General features: G+C 40.3%; 1 protein-coding gene across 2 annotated transcripts in view; it reads left to right on the top strand.

The window, feature by feature from the left end:
* The first annotated feature begins 898 nt into the window (after positions 1 to 898).
* LOC126215215 (uncharacterized) overlaps positions 899 to 22,475 on the top strand; it is a 374,241-nt gene continuing 352,664 nt past the window's right edge. For both annotated transcript variants that reach the window (XM_049941882.1, XM_049941881.1), the window contains exon 1: positions 899 to 962. The gene's annotated coding sequence lies outside the window, so the exon portion shown is untranslated. The remainder of the gene's footprint in view (positions 963 to 22,475) is intronic.

Below are 22,475 nucleotides of genomic sequence, written 5' to 3'. Positions count from 1 at the left end.
AATACTCTAACATTATTTGACCAGTTATGCCACTCACAATAACTAAAAGGCTATCAGCTGTTTTTAACTGCTTATCTGATTGTGATAGTTTTTCTTATGGAGCGATACAGTCCCTGAAGTTGGATTGGCCAGTTATATCGTCTCTTATGCGTTCAAGTATATAGTCAAACGTTTCTATAAACATGGTGTAATAATCTTTGAACTTGTCTGGAAAATTTCGCAGTGACTGGCAAATTGTAAAAAAATTCCCCTGCAGATCTCTCTTCAATAAAACGATGCACCCAACTCCTTTTCCTCCGTCTTTTAAGGCGAACGTTCTCGTCCAGCAGCAGCCAACACAAAAAATGATCATTCGAATCACTCATGATCGCTTCTCAACAACTGCAACTGCTGACCTATAGCGTGTAACTAAGTCCAGTGCGGAAACTCATGAATGACGACAGTACACTGGGTTGACGCTCGGTGTAATCTCTTCCATTGTCTATGTGAGGGCAGCTGGCAGCCAGCGTCCCACGTGCGTCAGCTGCGCGCCATTTCCGAATGGCTCGGATCCAGTGTAGTAGTGCACTGTGTAGGCATTCAAGTCGGTCGTCGCTGGAGCGCGTTTATCGCTCTTCACCAGACAGGTTCGGATGGGACGACTTCCGGATGCAATGTAGGTGCCGCCTAAGACAAGTCGTTGTGATAGTAACAAGGAAAGTCACTACATCGCAGAGCGATCAAAAGTTCGAATAGAGCCCGAGATTTCCCAAACTGTGACGTTAACTGCTCGAACAGCATCTACTAATAGCCCTACTAATAAGATGCAAACAATCACAGAAATCGAGTACCAAAAACATAGTTATACAATTTCGCCGTCTTTGAATATCGCGTAGCTATGTAGGTTGTAATCTTTGAAAAGCATCTTGGGGTGTGTAAGTGTTTTGTTTTTTGAATGTTTAGCGGAAGGGATTTTATACTAAGTAAGTGTTTGTTCCGATTATTTTTAAATCACTTCTACACAGTGATATCAGCATTAAACAAGAACGCTTATTTTACGGAAACGATCTGCGAATAGCGCATGAGTCTCAGTATATCATGGCATGGCTTATGTCATTATGTGTATACGACTAAACAGAAGTGAAGTGTTCATGAATGCATGTTATGCATAGTAGTTTCAACCAATTTCGACGACTAGTGATATTTGTAGTTGATGTTTTCTGTATGATTGCATTAGATCGCTTAATAGTGGATACTGTTATGTCTTCTCATACACTACCCATTACTAGTTTTCAACTGAAGACGGAATGTGAAACGCTGGAAGTGTCAAAATTGGATATTTTAGTTTTTCGCGAATAAACTGCTTGAATGTACCATGACTAAAACCTTGGGATACGTTGAAGGGCCCAGAGAAGCCTCCTTATACTTAAAAGTACCTACAATAGAGTTAGCCATGTGCAAATTCATTTGTTCCTGACATGAATGCTAAATGTGGCGAGCGTGTGTTATCGCGGTGGTAAACATGCTGTAACCTGTTCCTCGCCCCCTTACGTAGAGGCAACAAGGAATAGTACTTTTTACATCATTTCAGTTATCTTAGACGTGAATGCTTTGTGCCCTGCTTTATGATGGAAAGGTGAGAAGGGGAACACACAGAAAAATACTCAGCTAAGAACGCAAGAGAAGCCGTATCCAGCAAACAAGTGGGCGGTTGTTGCTCTGAAAGAAACGGCATAATGTAAGATAAAATCGTTTGATTATTTATTGGGTATTGTGTAGTAGAATGAGATAAAAACAAATATGTGATTTTGGGATTCAAACTGCATGATTTTCTCACCTTAGCATATAATCCTCACCATTCATTGACCAACATATTAAGTGCTGAAAAAAAAGGCATCCATTAGCCGTGGTCGATTTTTTTAAGAGTAACTCGGGGACTTTTCTTTCTTATTGTGTAAGTGATGTCAATACTATATATTTTGTTATTGCTTCCATGGAAGTGAGGCATGACACGTCTTTACCCAAATATCAGTTTATAGATATATTTAATTTCTCAACTTATTACACTTTTTCTATCAGACATTACAGAATGTGTAAGACTGTTATGTAACATGTATCTCTTGTGGCTTCTTTGTGTTTTTTGACATTTTGGACTTTAGCGTTTATTATTTCCAGTGTACAGTTTCTGTATTTGAGTAAACTGGAACTGTATTTCTTTTAATATATTGTCCATACATGTATATCTTACACACTGTACCAAAGATGTATGCCACCTATGTAAGCCTGATTTACCATTGAGGTATCATTAGGCTGAGCAAATTGTAGCTCCACTTCTTCTTCCTTGAAGTGTACCTCTAATACACTGTTGTTCCAGTAGCTGTACTAGATTAGATTAGATTAATACTTGTTCCATAGATCATGAATACGACACTTCGTAATGATGTGGAACGTGTCAGGTTAATAAAAGATGTCTGTACAAGATATTACATTACACAAAATATTGCATGACACTAATGTTTAAGTTTTTTTATATCTAGAAGTTCAGCCAATGAGTAGAAGGAGTTGTCATCTAGAAATTCCTTTAATTTATTTTTAAATGTTAGTTGGCTATCTGTCAGGCTTTTGATGCTGTTTGGTAGGTGACCAAAGACTTTTGTGGCAGCATAATTTACCCCTTTCTGTGCCAAAGTCAGATTTAACCCTGCATAGTGAAGATCATCCTTTCTCCTGGTGTTATAGCTATGCACACTGCTATTACGTTTGAAGTGGGCTGGATTATTAACAACAAATTTCATAAGTGAATACATATACTGTGAGGTTACTGTGAGGATCCCTAGATCCTTACCGAGCGAGGTGGCGCAGTGGTTAGCACACTGGACTCGCATTCGGGAGGACATCCTGATTTAGGTTTTCCGTGATTTCCCTAAATCGTTTCAGGCCAATGCCGGGATGGTTCCTTTGAAAGGGCACGGCCGATTTCCTTCCCAATCCTTCCCTAACCCGAGCTTGCGCTCCGTCTCTAATGACCTCGTTGTCGACGGGATGTTAAACACTAACCACCACCACCACCACCACCACCACCACCGCCTAGATCCTTAAATAGATGTCTGCAGGATGAGCGTGGGTGGGCTCCAGCAATTATTCTGATTACACGTTTTTGAGCAATGAATACTTTTCTACTCAACGATGAATTACCCCAGAATATGATGCCATACGAAAGCAGTGAATGAAAGTAGGCATAGTAAGCTAATTTACTGAGATTCTTATCACCAAAATTTGCAATAACCCTAATAGCATATGTAGCTGAACTCAGACGTTTCAGTAGACCATCAATGTGTTGCTTCCAGTTTAACCTCTCATCAATGGACACACCTAAAAATTTTGAAAATTCTACCTTAGCTACAGACTTCTGTTCAAAGTCTATATTTATTACTGGAGTTGTGCCATTTACTGTACGGAACTGTATATACTGTGTTTTATCAAAATTTAAAGAGAGTCCGTTTGCTGAGAACCACTGAATAATTTTGTGAAAAACATCATTTACAATTACATCACTTAGTTCTTGGTTTTTGGATGTTATTACTATACTTGTACCATCAGCAAAAAGAACTAACTTTGCATCTTCATCAATGTGGAATGGTAAGTCATTAATGTATATCAAGAACAGTAAAGGACCTAAGACCGAACCCTGTGGGACCCCGTACTTGATAGCCCCCCCAGTTTGAGGAATCAGCTGATGTTTTAACATTACATGAACCACTTATTTCAACTTTCTGCATTCTTCCAGTTAAGTGTGAATTAAACCATTTGTGCACTGCCCCCCCCCCCCCCCCCCAAACCATAATGACTTGGCTGATGGGTAACTTAGTATTTCAGTAAGATCTACAGGTATTTGTAGTAAATAAAGATCATCCATGTGTCTTTAAGATAAAAACATAAATAACACCGTTGTATGTAGAATGATTGACGTATAATAAATCTGGAAACTCCAGAAATCATTTTCTGCATGTTGCCTGCGCCATCTTACATTTAGCACTGTATCATATCATGATTGGGCTAGTGTGAGGTGTTATAGCCCCCCTCCCCCCTGAAATATTGGTTACAGTGACAGATATGTAGTGTAGAACTATGTCTAGGCTAGGTTGGAAGATGGTGATGCGAGTTGGCAAAGCTCAATTAACATGAGTGCCTAATAAAGGTTGTGGTTACAGATTGACCTATAGCACACCTAAATGTTAAATTTGCACCCTATTTACCATACTTTGCCCTGTTTACTGCACCTTTTGTTACAAAAACTAAAAGTGTAAGGTAAATTCAGAAAACCAGCAAAATTTTATTCATATTGTTTACACATGTTGTGCATGACCTACAAAAAATGGAAAATGCTCCACTACATAACTTTTACCCATTGCTGAGTAAGTTTATCATGTTCCCAACATTATATGCGGTTTTATTGCAAGTATCCTGGGGGTCTAATGAATTGTTGGTGGTGAAACTGCCATAGAGCAGCATCTTGAGGATTGTATAAAATCTTGATGACAGTGTTATTTAAAATTTGACTTCAGTGTACCGACACAAACTACATGCTGTAAAACCTTCATCTGGATGTTTTCCATGATCAGTCCAAAAGGAAATTCAGTTAAACATTGTGCAGTAGTGCATTTACTACCCACTGCTCTTAGGTTTGATGAATTTACTGGTTTCATTTAAAATATTCAACTGTTTACTGTTTCCCAGGTTAGTCTCGGAATTGAAATTCTGTGACAATTAGACACATGTTACATTTGTATTGTGATGAAGTAGGTTCATAGGAATTAGTTTGTAATTTCTTTTTCACAATTTTAATATCTCTTTGCAGGTATACCTTCACTGCGCCAGTCTTGAGTTTCTTCTTATTTATATTTATACTGACATCATAGTTGTTGTGTTCATCAATGCAGTAGATGACTGCAGTGTGGTAATCCTTCAGTGCCATTGCAGTGTCATTAATTTTTGCCCAAAGTCAGGCATTGTAAGAGTATGTGGGTCAGCTGAACCCACCATTGTCAATTGGTGGGTTTGTCAAGTAGCATGATGATTATGTGGCTTATGATGTCATAAATTCGAAAACAGAAACTGGGCAGAACTCTGACAGTATTTTCTCTGGGTCTGTATGTTGTGCTGTCACTCTGTTCCATAGTGTAGCCTGAGGTCTAATCAAGGTTGGAAGGCGGTAGTTTGGTTGAGAGTTAGCATAGCCAATGAATTCACAGAACGTCATAGATGCAGTGACATACTGATCTGCAGCATAGTCAGAGGCCTAGGTTACAGTTAGGTTGTGAGGTGACAAAGCAGTATCAAATACTTCAGTTAATCTGGATATGTAATGTGGAAGACACCTACTTACTTTCTACCACCACACATAAGCAGATCCCTGGCTCTTCATGTTTCCACATATATCTTTCTCTGATCCTACTCGTGATGTCTTTTGCACTATAGTATCATTTTACCACTGCGCTCTACCACCTATCCCTTAGCAGATGCAGCATAAGAAAAATGATTGTTGATTTGCTTTCATATATGGCTAACTTTCTGATATCCTGTAATGTTTTGTACAAGAGATATGTCGTATGATTTAAGCCTCAATGTGTTCTTGATTCATCTTAGAAGTTTTGCAGAATCGTTAATTGAGCCTGGCAATATTAGGACCAAGAGGCTCCCTCTTCCATCTAACCAATCAATCTACATATTTTGCTGTACATTCAGTACAATACAGGTAAGTGACATTCAGTATACAACACGAGTACACTAAGGTGACAAAAATCGTGGGGTACCTCGTAATATCATGTTGGATCTCCTTTTGCCTGACATAGTGTAGCAATTTGACGTGGCATGAACTCAAGTCGCTGGAAATCCTGTGTAGAGATATTGAGCTGTGCTGCTGTATAGCCATCTGTAATTTCAAAAGTGTTGCTGGTACAGGATTTTGCTCAGGAACTAGTGACTTCTCGATTATGTCCTATCAATGTTGGCCAATTTGAGTGGCCAAATCATTTTCTTGACCTCTCAAGAATATTCCTTAGACCTATTGGTATCAGTTGTGGCCCGTGACTTGGCACATTGCCATCCATAAAAATTCAGTTGTTGTTCGGGGACATGAAGTCCAAGAATGGCTGAAAATGATCTCCAAGTAGCTGAACATAACCATTTCCTGTGAATCATTAGTTCAGTTGGACCAGAGGACTCCGTCCATTCCTTGTAAACACAACCCACAACAATATGGAGCCACCAACAGCTTGCACATTGCCTTGTTGACAACTTGAGTCAATAGCTTTGTGGGGTCTGCACCACGCCTGAACACTACCATCAGCCACAGTTTTCCAGTCGCCTAGCATCCAACCGATACGGTCACGAGCTGAGGAGAGGGGCTGCAAGCAATGTCACGCAGTTAGCAAAGGCAATCACGTCGGTCGTTACTCCCGTAGCCCATTAACGTCATGTTGCACCGCACTGTCCTAACAGATACATTATTCGTACATTCCACATTGATGTCTTCAGTTTTTCATGCATTGTCGCTTTCTCTGTTAGCGATGACAACTCTAAGCAAACACACCTGCCCTTTGTCATAAAATGAAGCCTGTCGCCTACTGCGTTATCCGTGGTGAGAGGTGAGGTGGTATGTTTGAAATGCCCAATACGCTAAAAGAACTCAATAGCCAAGAATACAATGAACACAACATCCATCAAGGATGGATGAGTGTTGACACTGTACATCCAGGGCACCAAATCGTGTAGGGTAGCAAAATGGTTAACCTCATCACTGATGCCTCCAGCATTTCAACTAGTGGTCCAGAAAATGAAGATGAAAATATGCTGGCTGCTTTGGAGGCATTTACATGTTTAGGTACTGCTTCGCGATGGTCAGAAGCTCGAGATGAAAACAATCTGTATTAGATATCTGTCCAACAAAAAGGGTGCGACTCAGCTGCTGGTAAGCAGTAGGCTTGCTTACACAGATCAATACATATATTTTTTTTTTGTTTACTAAGCTGTACTAAATACATTCGTACTGTACTTGCCTTTGTAATAATCTCATAAGGGGGAAAAAATGGATCACACCAGGGTGCATGCATAGGTGGTTCATTAAGCTTTACAGATGGCACAACTAACAAATTGTGTGCTTGACTGTGTGCCCACTGCCTCTATGTGAGCATAAGGAAGTAGCGATGAGTGAGACATTTATGTTTCAAGAGGACATTGTATGTAAGGCTGTGACAGAGAGGGTAAAAGAGGCATTCATGTTTGGCCATGGCCAGTGTGTGAAGCTGCCGGATTTGTTGGTGTTTCGCAGCAGATGGTTCAATGCATTAACAGGCAGTGGTGTAACACGTGGCCACAAAACAGGACATCAAAATTATCATTGGAAAAAGATCCTCACACGAAAACTATTTTTTTTCCATTTATAATTTTCAACTATTACTTCACTTATACTGATATTAAACCAGAATAATGCTCAGTGTGTTATTTATTAATATTTTTATAAAAGGCCTGAAAAGAAAAGGCAAAGTAATATTTGAGACTGAGGATTGTGCTTACAGTGTTCAGGAGTACTCTTCAAATAACTTTCCAAGAAAGGATTGAAATTTGTATTCCATTAGTTTCATTTTGATCTTCGAGCAGCTGCATATGAACTTTTATGTTCCCAGTGCAGATGATATCAGAGGCGTTGGTGACAAGGCTAGCTTTGGCCTGGTGACAAGGCTAGCTATGGCCATACAGTGTGAATTTTTTGAGAGAATTCTGAGAACACAGTGTGAATATGGTGAAAATATGGAGGACTGAAAATGTACTGGCAATAACATTCATAGCGAAGCACTGATGTGATTGAAAACGGCACTGGATTGCAGTTTACATCTTATGGTTGAAAACAATCTGATCACACCAGAAAGTTCCGCAGTATTAACTGAAGAACATATTTAAATTGGAAGTAAAATACAAGAGAAAGTAGTGTAAGTTTTATCAGTGTGTGTTCGACAATGAGTTGATTTGATCCGAAGAAGTAGACTTGCGGGAGGTATGAAAAAGTGGAGGGTGGCTCTTCGTGTAACATAAAAAATTAAATTAAAAAGAAAAAATGTTTCCACACAGCGGCTTGTCCCCGTGAATCTCAGATTACCATTCAGTAATCTTTCTGTTGCACCAACTGCTGGCTGGTTACTACCCCAACATCAAATGGCTCGTGTCTCTCTTGACCTGTGCCAAAATTTTATTTTTTCTAAATGCTTAGTCATCTGGAACTCCCATTTCTGTCACTTCAATTTCTGGCCAAGCCCCCACATACACAAAAAATTTGGATAACATTGCTGATGATGAGTAGATGCGGTCCCCTTGTCAGTATCAATACAGCCACTGTAATCTTTTCCTGCGTTTGGAATGCAGGCTTCTTCAGTGTAGACTGGCAGTTCACAGAGGTATCATATTGTGCACACCCTGGTAATTCCCTTGTGAAGTTACTTTGATTGCTGACCCATCTTGAAGATGCACAATGTCTCTTGGTCTTGTTCTCCACATGCAAATAAAACAATAATTCCACGCAGTAGTTGTGCTGCCCACGTAATAAATTGTTTTATCATTTTTTCGTCCACAAATATTATTCGTAGGTGAGAATGTGTTGAGATACAGATCACCCTTCTGGATTGATATGTAAAAGCACAGCTTACATATTTGTTTGTTATTACTATTCTAGTGGTGGTGCTCTATGATGGTATAATCAAACAGTACTGAATCTTTTCACCAGTTTATGCATGTCATAATCTTCAGTCTGAAGATAGTTTTGATGCCACTCTCCCAGTCTACATTTTCAGTCTGCCAACTGTGTTCAAGCCCCTTTACTGTTTATTCCCCACTCCCTTCCTCTCCTCCAGTACTTACACCCATTACCAAATTAATTACTCAGAAGAGTCTCGTGCTTCTCTGTGTGCTGAAGGTCGAGCTTTAATCACCTGCAACTCTGTATCAGGATTTGCTAACAATATTCATATGATGGATCCTTGTATACATCTGCAGCATCACACAACAGCTTTAGTGTGGTACTGACATTGTTTAGATAGTGTGGAAAAATGTTGGAATCCTCTTTGAAGCCTAGGTATATAACTCCCAAGATCAGCTTAGGGGCTAACACTAAGCGAAACTACTGTTGCTGCCTAGGGCATAACATGACTACAATATATGAAATAAAACGAATGGAGACAGCAGCACAGATAATTTTTTTATTCACTGATCATCAGAATCCATGCTCGCATCAGTAAGAGGGGTAGGATCAGATATAAACTCTTTGTCTTCCAGACATGATATTCAGTTCTAACACATTACTTTTACATACTGCCGTCAAAAATAGATTGCTAAGAAGCAGTAGTTCTTCTGACTAAGGTATTTTTGAAAGCAGTGTGTAAAAAGTGATGTGTTAGAATTGAATGTTATGTCTGAAAGACAAAAAAGCAAGTTTATATGTGATCGTTTATTATTTGTTCCAATATCAGCTGCTCTCTTGTTGCTGTGAGCATGGTATTTAAGGATCAGTGACTGAAGTATTATCTGTGCTGCTGTTTTAAATCTTAAAGCCATGTACTGATTTGAAAGTCGTCTCTCAGTGCCTGTTTCTCACAGTAGAGCCAACACACTGGAATCAATATTGCATTCAAAGTGCCTACTTCAGTACTTTGGTGTGTTGCTTAGTTGCTAAGTTTGGCAACAGGCAGAAATGACCTTTACCGACTTCCACCTATTCGTTCAGCCCTTTTGCTGTCACTTACTTACAGAGAAAGTGGTGTATGATTTCATTAACAAACCTATTGCAAAACTGATAAATAAAATCATCTATATTGCATTTCCCATAACATTATCCATGTCTCTGGATGTGTGTATAGGTCACAAAATGATACTTGACAGTTTTAAGTCAAGTTAGAGTGTTTGTGGGTGAAGCTAACAATACCTCCAAAACCACCCACCCCCAATCACTGGTATTTGTATAGAGTGTTACCCTAGGTTCCCTTATTTTACACTGTAGTAGTTGTGTCGGTGCAGTTGTTGTTGTGGAGATATGACTGTTTGAACTGGTTGTATCATATTGTGCTAGTCACCAAGACCTCATCTATCTAATCACTGTATTTTTCAAGGGGGAAAATTGAGCTTATTCTATAATATTCTCAAGCCTTTATGAATATTCTTGAATTTTCAAGAATAAAATTTGGTAACGGCACATATCGCATTCATCCTCAGCCTGACACGATCATCTTAACCAATGGGTTGTGCATTGTAGTAAAGACAGAGGAACAAATAAAAAATGTGTATCCACTTATGAAGGGAAACTACATGAACAAGGAGTGGTTGTGCGTGCAAACAATTTTAAGATCAAAAAATGATGTATTTCATCTATCAGTGAATACAGTGTGGTGCCTAGGAAGGCTACTTACTCAGTTTGCTAGACCAATATACAAACAAGTCGTATTAATTAGTTTTATTACATTAAGAAAATTACAGTACTTAACTTTTGCAATTATACAGATTTGTCGCAAGTGAAGAGCAACATTTGAAATAATAACTCTTATTCAGTATAAGAAATTCCAAGTCTGTGACACTTGCAGAGTACAAGCAAAGTAACTAGAGTTGATGCTGCTTTTGAACTGGGCCGTCAGCAGTCAGTCGCAGTAATTATGTCCTCTTCACATAGGGGCCGATGCTGTCACGTTGTCGTTCTGGTGCTGTCGCGTTGTCGTCCTGGAGAGGGGTCGGTCGACGTGCTATTGGCTGACATCTTCTCACAGCCATCTCTTCTTTACTGTTCCCAACAGGTACACGGGCACTTGACTTTATGCCGTAACATTCCTGCCCCCCCAATGTGACGGACTGTCGTTATATAAGAAGCACGACAACGGGAGGGGAGGCAGGAGCGCGGACACTCTGAGGGACCGGAAGCTGTGGCTGCAGGAGATGTCAGACTTCTGGTCGTACCCCACCATCTGGCCTTCGCTCTGGTAAAAACGTCCCCCAGAAAACTGTCAGAAGGGTATGTTTCCACCTCCTGAGGTGCATACCCAGATATAGAAGGCATCAGCTGCTGCGGCGTGGGCGGGTCCAGCTCCGTCGGCAGGAGGAGAGGAGGTGAAGGCTCCGTCTCCGTGAGGTTGTCCCGTGGTGTTGTCGTGACACCCTCTGGCAGCTGTCGTGGCCTCACTGTCCTGGGATCCGTGAATCTGGGGGAAGAGATACAGAAGGATTGACTACGGCGAATTTGATTGTGATGTCGGTGCTGCAATCCGCCTGGGTCTGAAATGAGATTCACGCATGCGCCGTGCAGCGCGAAGCGATACTTGTGGCCTTCCTTCAGCTCTGGATGCTGAGGAGGGTGGAGCAGTGTCCGGCGGCAGTGGCTGTGAAGCAATTCCACTGGCAGTGGTCCACCTTGTGGATGTGAATGATAGGAGGCAAGAAACAGTTGCCGTGCTTGATCCCTGGTGTGTGTGGTACGAAGTTTGGCCATCTGCTACTTGAAGGTTCTGACAAAACGTTTCTCTTTGCTGATTGACTGTGGATGGAACGGTGCACTAGTTAGATGCTGTATGCCAGAATGTTTCAAATTCATTTGACTGAACTGAGAGCCGTAGCCCGACATTATGACTTCGGGCAAACCTTCGAGGCAAAAAATAGAGGACAATGCCTGAACTGTGCTACGTGACGTTGTCGAGTTCATTGGCACAGCATAAGGAAACTTGCTGTAAGAGTCTACCACAATCCACTACTGAGTGTTCCAAAAAGGTCCCACAAAGTCTGTGTCCACACATTGCCGTGGTGATTGTGACTTGGGTCAAGCAGAGAATTTTTGTGGCAGAGCGGTCTGATTTTCCGCATGTGTATCATACTGTGATATCGTCTGTTCTGTTTGGGTGTCCATTCCCTACCAAGTACAGTGTCGATGCGCTAATTGTTTTGTGTGAACAATCTCCCAGTGTCCTTGGTGAAGTAACTGCAACAATTCTCTTTCCAAAGCTTGGAGCATCAACACACGTGACTGTCCACTGTCATTTTGAACAAGAATCACACCATGCTATATAGCAAGGCTATGCTGATGTGCAAATATCGGTGCACTACATTCTTTATGCTATGTGAGGAACGGGGCCAATTAGTGCAAATGTAGGTTAACAAAATGTTCAAATCTGAATCATCATCTGTGGAATTTTCCTAAAGTTTAGAGGAAAGGATTGAAGCAATTCAGAATCCCTAGCATTGATGTGACAAGATGCAGCAGATGCGTCAAAGTCTGTATCAGGGCCAATTGGAAGACGTGAAAGTGCATCTGCATTACCGTGTTGAGCTGTCGGACAATACACAGTATTGAGACAACAACAAAGCCCACATTTGCAATTTTTGGGCAGTTCATACAGGAACTAGCTTCATCAGATGAAACGTGGACTGTAATGTCTTGTGATCCATTACTAAGTAGAGTTTTCTGCAATACGAATAGTGGTGGAATTTGGTGACACCATACCCAATAGCCAGTGCCTCTTTCTCTGTTTGTGGATAGTTAAATAGAGCTGTGGACAACACTTTTGATGCAAAAGCAATAGGCCTGTCTTTATCACTAATTCTGTGCAAAGGTGCTTCAGCGATTCTGTAAGAGGCTTGCAACAAAACTGGATTGTCAGGATCAAAGTGAACCAAGCATTGATCACTGAGCAATGCATTTTTAAGTTTTTGAAAAGTTTCGTGGCACTCATCTGTCCAAACAAAGGGGACATTCTTGCGATGCAATGGAGCTGCAATTTGTGCAACATTCTGTATGAACCGAATATAATAGTTAATTTTTCCTAAGACTGACTGCAATTCTATGATATTGCAAGGAATTGGCAGGTCACATATCGCTAATAAATGTGACTGAAGAGGATGTACACCTAGACTGTTTGACATGACCAAGATACTGCAACTCAGGTTTAAAAAAATCACACTTGTCGAGTCTGCACTTTAGTTCTGCTTCAGATAACACATGAAATAAAGCACGCAAATTTGCAATGTGTTCTTCAGGTGTATGACCTGCTATGACAATATCGTACAAATAGTTTGAACAGTTTGGTATTTGAGCAATCAGCTGTTCCAAATACCATCAGAAAATGGTGGGTGCAGAAGCACTGCCAAAAGGCAAACACAGATATTTAAACAAGCCCAAATGAGTGTTCACAACATACACAGTTTGAGATTCTTCATCTATTTGAAGATATGCATCGCAGAAATCAATTTCTGAAAAGTAGCGACCAGTGCTTAATCTGTCTATGAGATCCTCTGGGTGTGGCAAGGGGTAAGTATCAATCACAGTTTGTGGGTTGACTGTGGACTTCAAGTCAACACAGAGGCGAATGACCTGAAGTTTTGGGGAGTAAAACCAGAAGACGTGCCCATTGACTAGCTTGTATGGGCGGCAATAGCTCCACTATCTTGCAGTTAAAGTTGTCCAGCAGCCACTTTGTTTTGTAATGCAATGGGAACAGTTCTGGCCCGGAAAAATTTCAGCTGAGCATTGTCTTTTACGGTAATATGTGCAACAAAATTGTTAGTCTTGCCTAAACTTCAGTTCAGGGAATTCTTTCAGCAAGCTAGCTACACTGTCTTTGGCACTGACTTCAGTCACTGACACATTGTCCTTAATTTGAAAACCAAATGAATCAAGGCCAAATATGTTCACACATTCGCATGATTGTAGCACAGTGAAAGTCACAGTTTGCGTATGCGAGCAATACATGGCAGGCAAAGTACATTTTCTGAGAATGGGAATGTGTTGTCCATTCTAAGCTATCAGGTGTGTGTTAGTTTTAGACAGGCGTGGAGAGCACAACAGTTCATATGTGTTATGATTCAGCAATGTAACACGGACACCCGTTTGCAACTGAAATTTCACTCATTTTCCACTAATATGCAAATAAGCGAAAAGATTGTCGTGTTGGCATAGCACTGAGGAAACTTCACTTGCTAGTTTTGCTAATCCCTGCAGCAGGCTTTGAAGACACTGCATTGATTACGTGGACCGTGTGACTAGATTTTTGTGAATGGACATAATTCTTATGTTTGATCCATTGCAAACATACGGATTTTACGTGACCTTTCTTGCCACAAGTGTAACATTGTGCTTGTCTGGATGGGCAGTCTTGACATTTGTGCTATGAATAGCACCAAGAGCATGACTTAATTCTATTTACCCGGCTTGGCACGTGTGTGGTGTTGCTATCTGTTGGAGCAGTCATGAGTAAGTGATGACTGAATGTGACAAATTGGTGGCTGGTCAAATTTATCAGCCTCTACGGCACCTAAATCATACTGGTCTAGAATTTGCACTACATGATGAAATGTTGGATATGACTGTTTCAGAATCTGTTCTCTAAGTCTGACATCAGTTACATCTGGCACCACATTCCCTTGTTGGTCAAAATAGTTAGTTAGCGAATCTACAACCTGATCATAGGAAAGATCACTCGGAGTTGCGTTAGGGAACAATTTCTGAATGAGGCGAAAGGCTGCACTTCCTACAGTTGACAAAAAGTAATGTAGTTTCACAGTATCTGATACTTCATGAGCGATTATGTGCACTTCATACTGTTGCAACCACTCGAGCCGTCCCTCTTCTTTTTCGTTAAACTGCCAAAAAGGTGGTATAGTACTTGGAGCTACAGGTATTGCTTGTTCTGTTGGGTGCACAGCATGTGCCAGTAACTGCTGTACCCTATTTAGTAGAGTTGAGATCTGCTGCATCTGAACCTGAAACACTTGGGTTAGCTTCGTTGCATCTACCGCTTGCAACTCAGGTGCATTAGCAATGGGTGGGAGAGGTGGGGTGCTCATTTTGGAATAGGCAAATGCAATAAACAGAAAATGTAAGCAATAGAATTAAGCACACAAGCAAAGAAAATTTCTGCAACTTCCACCTGAAAACACTGATTACAAAAAAACACTGTAAGACACTGTTAAAACGTGTAAACACACCCGTGCAAAGAAAAGACAAAGTAGAATTAAGGCACCAGCAAAACAGAAAAGCCCGTGAAAAACAAAGTTATTGCAGCCAGGTTCTGGGTGCGAAACGTGAACAGGTTGTTGTGTTGGTTCTTCATATGCCTTGTCGCCAAATATGTGGTGTGTAGGAAGCCTGCTTGCACGGTTCACGAGACAAACATCCAAACAAGTCGTACTAATGACTTATTTTTACAATGAGAAAGTTACAGTACTAAACCTTTACAATTGCACAGACGTATCACAAGCAAAGGGCGACATATGAAATAATAAATCTTCTTCAGTATAAGCAATTCCAAGTTTGTGCTGCATAGGGAGTACAAGCGAAGTAACTAGAGTTGATGCTACTATTGAACTGGGCCGTCACCAGTCGGCCGCAGAACTTATGTCCTCTTCAGATAGGGGCCGTTGCTGTTACATTATTGTGCTGGGGAGAGGTCGGTCAGCGTGCGATTGGCTGATGTCTTCTCACAGCCATCTCTTCTCTATCATTCCCGACTGGCATGCTGGCACTTGACTTTACACCGTAACATATACAATATGACACCTGGGGGTAGAAAAATATTTCAACCCATTGGTAAATGATGCGCAAAGAAAAAAGTGTAAACTTTCTAACAGAATTCATGAATATGTGATGTTCTTCGTATACCCTTGCAAAAAAGGTTGTAACATTGTAGAAATGGAGATATTAAATGGAAAAGAAAAAGGCAAGTCAGTATTCATACCACTAATTCCACTCATTCCAGCTTACTCAACTTTCACTTTTAGGATGCTCCAGTTTACTGTAACATTAGTGTACAGTATGACTGTCTTTACAGCACAAGAGCTAACAGTTCAGTTTTGTGATGTGGAATTAGAAGAACCGTGTTTCTTGCACAGACACCTTTAAGTAGCATGTTTGCAAATTGGGCAACTACGAACCTTGCACATCTGTACACCCGAAATCAAAACATGAAATGTAGTTCACAGTAGTATACTTTCAATAAGCTAGAAGCTAAATGAATAAGATAAATAAGTGCACATTTTCTTCCAGTTCATAAAAAAAGTGAAATAGGTCATTTCCAAATAGTATTATGTTTATGTTATGTTGCATGGCTGTAGTGGTACATTCTGCAAAGAAAGTGTCACGTTTCCAAACTACACCAGGTGAATCTAATCTGTTTAAAGTTTGCAAACATAAAACATGATGTCCCATAAGGTTGTATGTTGGGTCTAGTCTTCTGCTTGATAAGCAGAATCTCCAGTATTTCTTGATGACAGAAACATATTAGTATAGTGTCAAAACTTGTTCACCACAGACAGAGCTGAACAGATATGTGACTAGTTTGAGGCAAACAGTTGAAACCATACAAAAGCTTATATTATGTAATTTCAAACAAATAATAATATTGTGTCCTTACATTGAATCGTGTTTATGCTCAGTTTGTCATGGAATATGTATAGAAGCATATCTCACATGTTAAATATACTGGAAAGAGTGACACTGACCTGTCACCATTTAGTTTAGATCAAGTGATCAACGGGCACATAGACAAGATTGAAAATGCTGCTGAGCTTTCAGACAATGGAGCTAACTGGCGTGCGCTCTCTCTCTCTCACACAGAGAGAGAGAGAGAGAGAGAATATTTGTGTGTGTGTGTGTGTGTGGGGGGGGGGGGGGGGAGATATAGAGGGTGAAAGGAGCAACTGAAGGAGAGCAAAGTTTTCCAAAGATGTGAGTTGTTGTTTATATTATGCCTACTCATTACAACTAAGTGAAAGTTGAAGGAATACTTTAATTATGCTTTAAAATCCTACGCAGATAGATATAATTTTTACTGATACATATATTCTCAAGCTGTTGGAGGCCAGAAACTTTTGGTATTTTTGTGAATAAGGCCATACCATTGTTCATTTGGGGACTGTCACAGTAAAATAAATTATTTACAGTAAATATGAATGAGAGGGTGAAGGTTGTGTTCATGTTGGGGGTGGGGGAATGGGGCATGCACGTACACACACACAAATGCATTGCAAATTTAATAATAATAGGCTGGCTGTTAAAATGGAGATTACACTATTGTAAATGTAATTATTCTTTTTTCATTTATGATGGACTCAGGTTGTTTTTTTTGGTGGTTGTATATTTAGTGTTTTTCAAGAACATCAAGATTTTTGCCTTTGTGTTGGATATGTAGGATGCTGATACTTGTGTTGTTGGCATGATGTTTTGTTTCGTGCAATTGTGTGGCTATAGCTGACATGATGTGTGGTATTGTTTTGTTTTTTACTGCTGTCATGTGTTCTTTGAATTTAATCTCATACGATCTGCCTGTCTGGCCTACAAGGAAATGCCCCCAGTCCAAACATCGAATTTTCTACTTACCATTATGGTGCATTAAATTTCATGTATGCTGTTATGAGGTAACTTCTGTATTGTCAGTGGTGAAAGATATAACTATGGCTTTTCATTTGAAGGCATTGGCAGTCTGATTAGAAGTATTACCCAGAAATGGAATTTCATGGATTAATGGATTTTGTGTTCAATTTTTGTGCTGTGATTGTTTTGTCACTATTGAGTGTCTTGGGTGTCTGCCATGGAGTTGTTATAGTCATTTGCAATGGTTGTTTGCTTTATTATTTCAGTTTCTTCTTTACATTTATCTTCAGAGCGGCAGTTGAATTACTTTGTTTTGTCAACAGAGCAATATGGCAATGCTGCCATGTTGTGGGTTGTGGGTCGAGGGTCAACAGGAGGGGCTGTGGAGTTGTGGTGGGCTTCTGATAAATTTCAATTGGTGTCTGTTATTCATTATTCTAATGATGATGTGTGAAAAGTTTAGTCACCTGCTTAAAGTTCATCTGTGAACTTCATTTGTTGCATGGGAGCTGTTCAACAGTTGGTTTGCCTCACTGATATCATCTGTTGTCCCATTGATTAAAATGATTGTGTCATCTACATTCAGGGTGTATACGACCCGCGGCAACCAGGAGATCCGGAAAAAAAACCGGGTATCTTTTCACCCGGGAGAAAACCGGGAAAAACCCGGGAATTTCTTAGAATTCCGGGAATTTTACATTATTTTAGTTTTCAGTTAAAATTTTGTAACTTTGACTGGTAAGAACCAGTAATCTAACAAAGAATATTACTGTATCTCGCTACTGCAGAATAATGCTGCAGCAATAAAACACAAACGAAAGAAAAAAATGAAAATAAAACTTACGTTGCAAAGGAAATGCACCATATACAACAAAAAAACACAGTGGTCATACAAGCGTCTGCCAACAGCAAAATGTGTCAAAGGCTTTAGGAAGACTATGCAGTCTTTCATAACAAATTGCCTCCGATGAGCGTGACGTCACAACTCGTTTGAGCGGTTGCGAGCGAGCTCATGCGCAGTTGAATCGCTTCTGGCTACAGAAGTGTGGCAGTCAGCTGTATAAGAAACAGCAGCAAGTAGCCAGATGCTATCCGGAAAATTTTTATTGGTGCGCAACAGGCCCGGAACTAGGGGGCGTGGCAAACCGGTGGCGGGGGAGGGGGCAACTCCATTTTATTGAGGAAAAAGACCTTGTTTCACAAAGCGCTTAGCAGCCAGCGCACGTTGGTCTATCCATTGCTCATATGATTTTGAACGCACCCCTGTTGGTTTTTGAACAAATTCTAAGTTAATTTCTGAATGTATTATAAGTTGATTTTTGAATGCGTGCATAGTGTACGTGATGCCTCTGCCAGGGGAATCCCAGTCGCATCTAGAAATAAACTTTCCTGTAGCCAAAAGGGAACGGGGCTATACAGCTGATAGGAGTAAAGTAACGAAGGAAACAAAAGAAAAATTCAGAGTAGACATTAAAATCCATGGAGAAGAAATAAAAACTTTGAGGTTCGCCGATGACATTGTAATTCTGTCAGAGACAGCAAAGGACTTGGAAGAGCAGTTGAATGGAATGGATAGTGTCTTGAAAGGAGGATATAAGATGAACATTAACAGAAGCAAAACGAGGATAATGGAATGTAGTCGAATTAAGTTGGGTGATGCTGAGGGAATTAAATTAGGAAATGAGACACTTAAAGTAGTAAAGGAGCTTTGCTATTTGGGGAGCATAATAACTGATGATGGCCGAAGTAGAGAGGATATAAAATGTAGACTGGCAATGGCAAGGAAAGCGTTTCTGAAGAAGAGAAATTTGTTAACTTCGAGTATAGATTTAAGTGTAAGGAAGTCGTTTCTGAAAGTAATTGTATGGAGTGTAGCCATGTATGCAAGTGTAACGTGGACGATAAATAGTTTAGAGGAGAAGAGAATAGAAGCTTTCGAAATGTGGTGCTACAGAAGAATGCTGAAGATTAGATGGGTAGATCATATAACTAATGAGGAGGTATTGAATAGAATTGGGGAGAAGAGGAGCTTGTGGCACAACTTGACTAGAAGAAGGGATCGGTTGGTAGGACATGTTCTGAGGCATCAAGGGATCACCAATTTAGTATTGGAAGGCAGCGTGGAGGGTAAAAATCGTAGAGGGAGACCAAGAGATGAATACACTAAACAGATACAGAAGGATGTAGGTTGCAGTAGGTACTGGGAGATGAAGATGCTTGCACAGGATAGAGTAGCATGGAAAGCTGCATCAAACCAGTCTCAGGACTGAAGACAACAGGAATAAAGCTGAACGGGTGAATGTCAATCGCTGTTTATGTGGTTGACTGGGTTTGAAAATAGTCAGTGTTGTTATAATTACTAGCGAATTCCATAGAGTCAGACTGAGAGTGGAAATAAACGACTAACAGGAATAACAGGCAACAAAGTTTACGTATTGTCCTCTTCGTGTATCTAAGAAAATGCGGCGGGGGTTCGAGTCCTCCCTCGGGCGCGGGTGTGTGTGTTTGTCCTTAGGATAATTTAGGTTAAGTAGTGTGTAAGATTAGGGACTGATGACCTTAGCAGTTAAGTCCGATTAGATTTCACACACATTTGAACATATAAGAAAATGAAATTTTGACAGAAAATTTTTGGCGAGACCGGTACACTATTAAAAAGGGCCAGTTATACAGTCTCAGGCTAACAGCCGCTAAAGTTCTATTCTGGGAGTAGCGTGGAAAACGCGTTGTACGAACACGTAATAACGCCTAACCGGGGAATAAATGCGTGGTAACTAAACCGGTGACTGTGGCAGGGTTAGTGAAGTTAACCAGAGGATAAGTTTTGACACTGTCAGGAATAGTTACAGAATTAGTGACGACAAGATTATTTGTTGGAACGAAGAAGGACAAGAAACGGGGCCTCACACAAATTACGGAAGAATATGACGATTCCAAATGTATATAAAAATTTCGTACTACTTCTTTTCGATCTCATGCTTCAGAAGCTATAGAGTATGAATGAAATGTGAAACTATGTCCTAACATAAAACTTTTTTCTAGTAGTAGGCCTAATAGACATTTGATATTGGTACTTCGTGAATTATATTCTGTCGTGTTATGAAAATGACCATTTGTGCCAAAACAGTCTCGTTTATTTGGTGTGTGTAACAATTGCTGCAATATTAGGCAGGCCTATTTCGTTTAATCTAGCAGACAGTGACAAAGTACACGTAATCAGATCGAGAAACCACACTAGTCTTGGGTACTAATTTACTAACAGCCTTTCTAGTATTAGACAACGATATTTCGTTTTTCCATGTAGCAAAACAATGACGAACTTGGGTGAAGTAATAGATTCTTTGCCAGGAAGGAAAGTACGCCATATAAAGCTGTGGCAAGATTAGAGAGGGAAAGGAAAAAAAAAAAGGCTAGGACATAAGGATTGAAGAAATGTGTTCTGTCTTGCTTGTCTCTTGACTTTACGCGTTTTATGTATCCTATATTTAATTTTATGTCGTACAAAACAGCAAGTTATTAGCTAATATGCAGTAAAGACTGCAAATTTTCTGAAGAGTTCTTGTTCTGCCGGTTACAAATAATCCCATCCAGTATTAATTGCGAGATATTTATTTATTTATTTTTTTATTATTTTTTTTAAGAGGGCAGGGTGTCAAGCCTGCCGACTGGGTGCAGGAGAGGCACCACAGGACATTTTAATTTCCACTGGCTTGAATATAGTTTGATGGCTCCCATTACAAAATATTACACGTTTGAATTCCACAGAGCGAAATAGAGAGACATGCGACGGAAGAATGCTGTGTGAAGACGCGTGGCACTGCACTTTGGCACACTTAAGACCAAATGACCTGTCTTACATTGCCTCGAACATATATGTTTTATGTATCAGACTCTTCAGAAAGATGCGCGCTACAAAATGAAGATATTTTTGAAAAGTAGATTTTTTTAAATTTTTGGCGTCCTACGTCAATCGCTCGAGGGAGTGCCACTATCTAATATTGTCCAGGTTCGGAAATATGGTAGATCCGGACCTCATGCACGGAGCAGTCTGAGTTGTAGTGGGGAGGTGGTAGTCTCCACGTGACCCATGTTACCGTTTTGCTGTTTCCTCTTCGTTTATTGCTCTCACGTCAAATGAAAATGAAACGGATCTCTGTGGCCGGGAGCTATCAAGTGAATTAACATACATTCACGTAATTACGGAAGGCTAAAATATGTTATTAGTTTCAGATTTTATTTTGTTTCCACCTTTCTGACAGTCAAACGTTAATCACCTTGCAGAACAATGAAGTTATTTTGTCGGTTTGTTAAAGAAATTTTGTTTTTATTAATCTTTTCTGCTGAGGCAGTCAATTTATTTGAAATCAAGTGTTTAATTCCACACTATTGGCTAGTTTCAAGTGTTTGATGCCTTTCAAGTTCACGTTTTCATCTTCTAGCACGTATGGCATTATGCCATAATAAAGAAGCAAACATGAGATAATACAATACTGGTACTGCAAGAAAATTTATACCTATATCTGGACATACGAATGTGCACTTTAAACCGAATTATGCATTTTAGTTTGGTTCACAAAATTCCCGTGCTCTTGGAATATCCTCTAATGTCTTCCTGCGGGCCTGTTATCTGGTGCTTTCTGGCAACTACTGAAACGAATCTATTTCTAACAGGTCGCGGGAAAATATTCCGAATGGTTGTTGATAATTGTTCCGGGTTCTATGGCCGTGGTCCATGGAATACTTCTATTCCTAACGTTTCGTCCTATACTACGTTGGACATCCTCAGAGGTATGGCTGGTCCTGTTGACTCCTGCCGACTGACGTGTCAGGCAAAGGATGGGGCCCCTCCACGCCCACACCAACGTGGTGACCAAACCAAAAATTCCACTGTCACCTCCGTATAACATGTTAGTTTCTGAATCAGGAGTCACAGGATGCGGGCTGTGGTGTTATCCATGCGTCTGGGTAAGATTACTCATTAACATGGTCCATCAGGAGATAGAAAGTGGACGAAAGCGATCGAAGGGTAGCGGTTGTAAGAGCAGAGGAAAAAAAGTGCCAAGGCAGGCGCCAAGGGAAAAAAACCTCTGCGACAGTAGGACGGGTAGTA

This window comes from Schistocerca nitens, chromosome 12 (assembly GCF_023898315.1).
Source record: "Schistocerca nitens isolate TAMUIC-IGC-003100 chromosome 12, iqSchNite1.1, whole genome shotgun sequence".
NCBI classification, from domain to species: Eukaryota; Metazoa; Arthropoda; class Insecta; order Orthoptera; family Acrididae; genus Schistocerca; species Schistocerca nitens.
The sequence above is the reverse complement of the archived record's forward strand: the minus strand, read 5'-3'. Positions and strand labels throughout refer to the sequence as shown.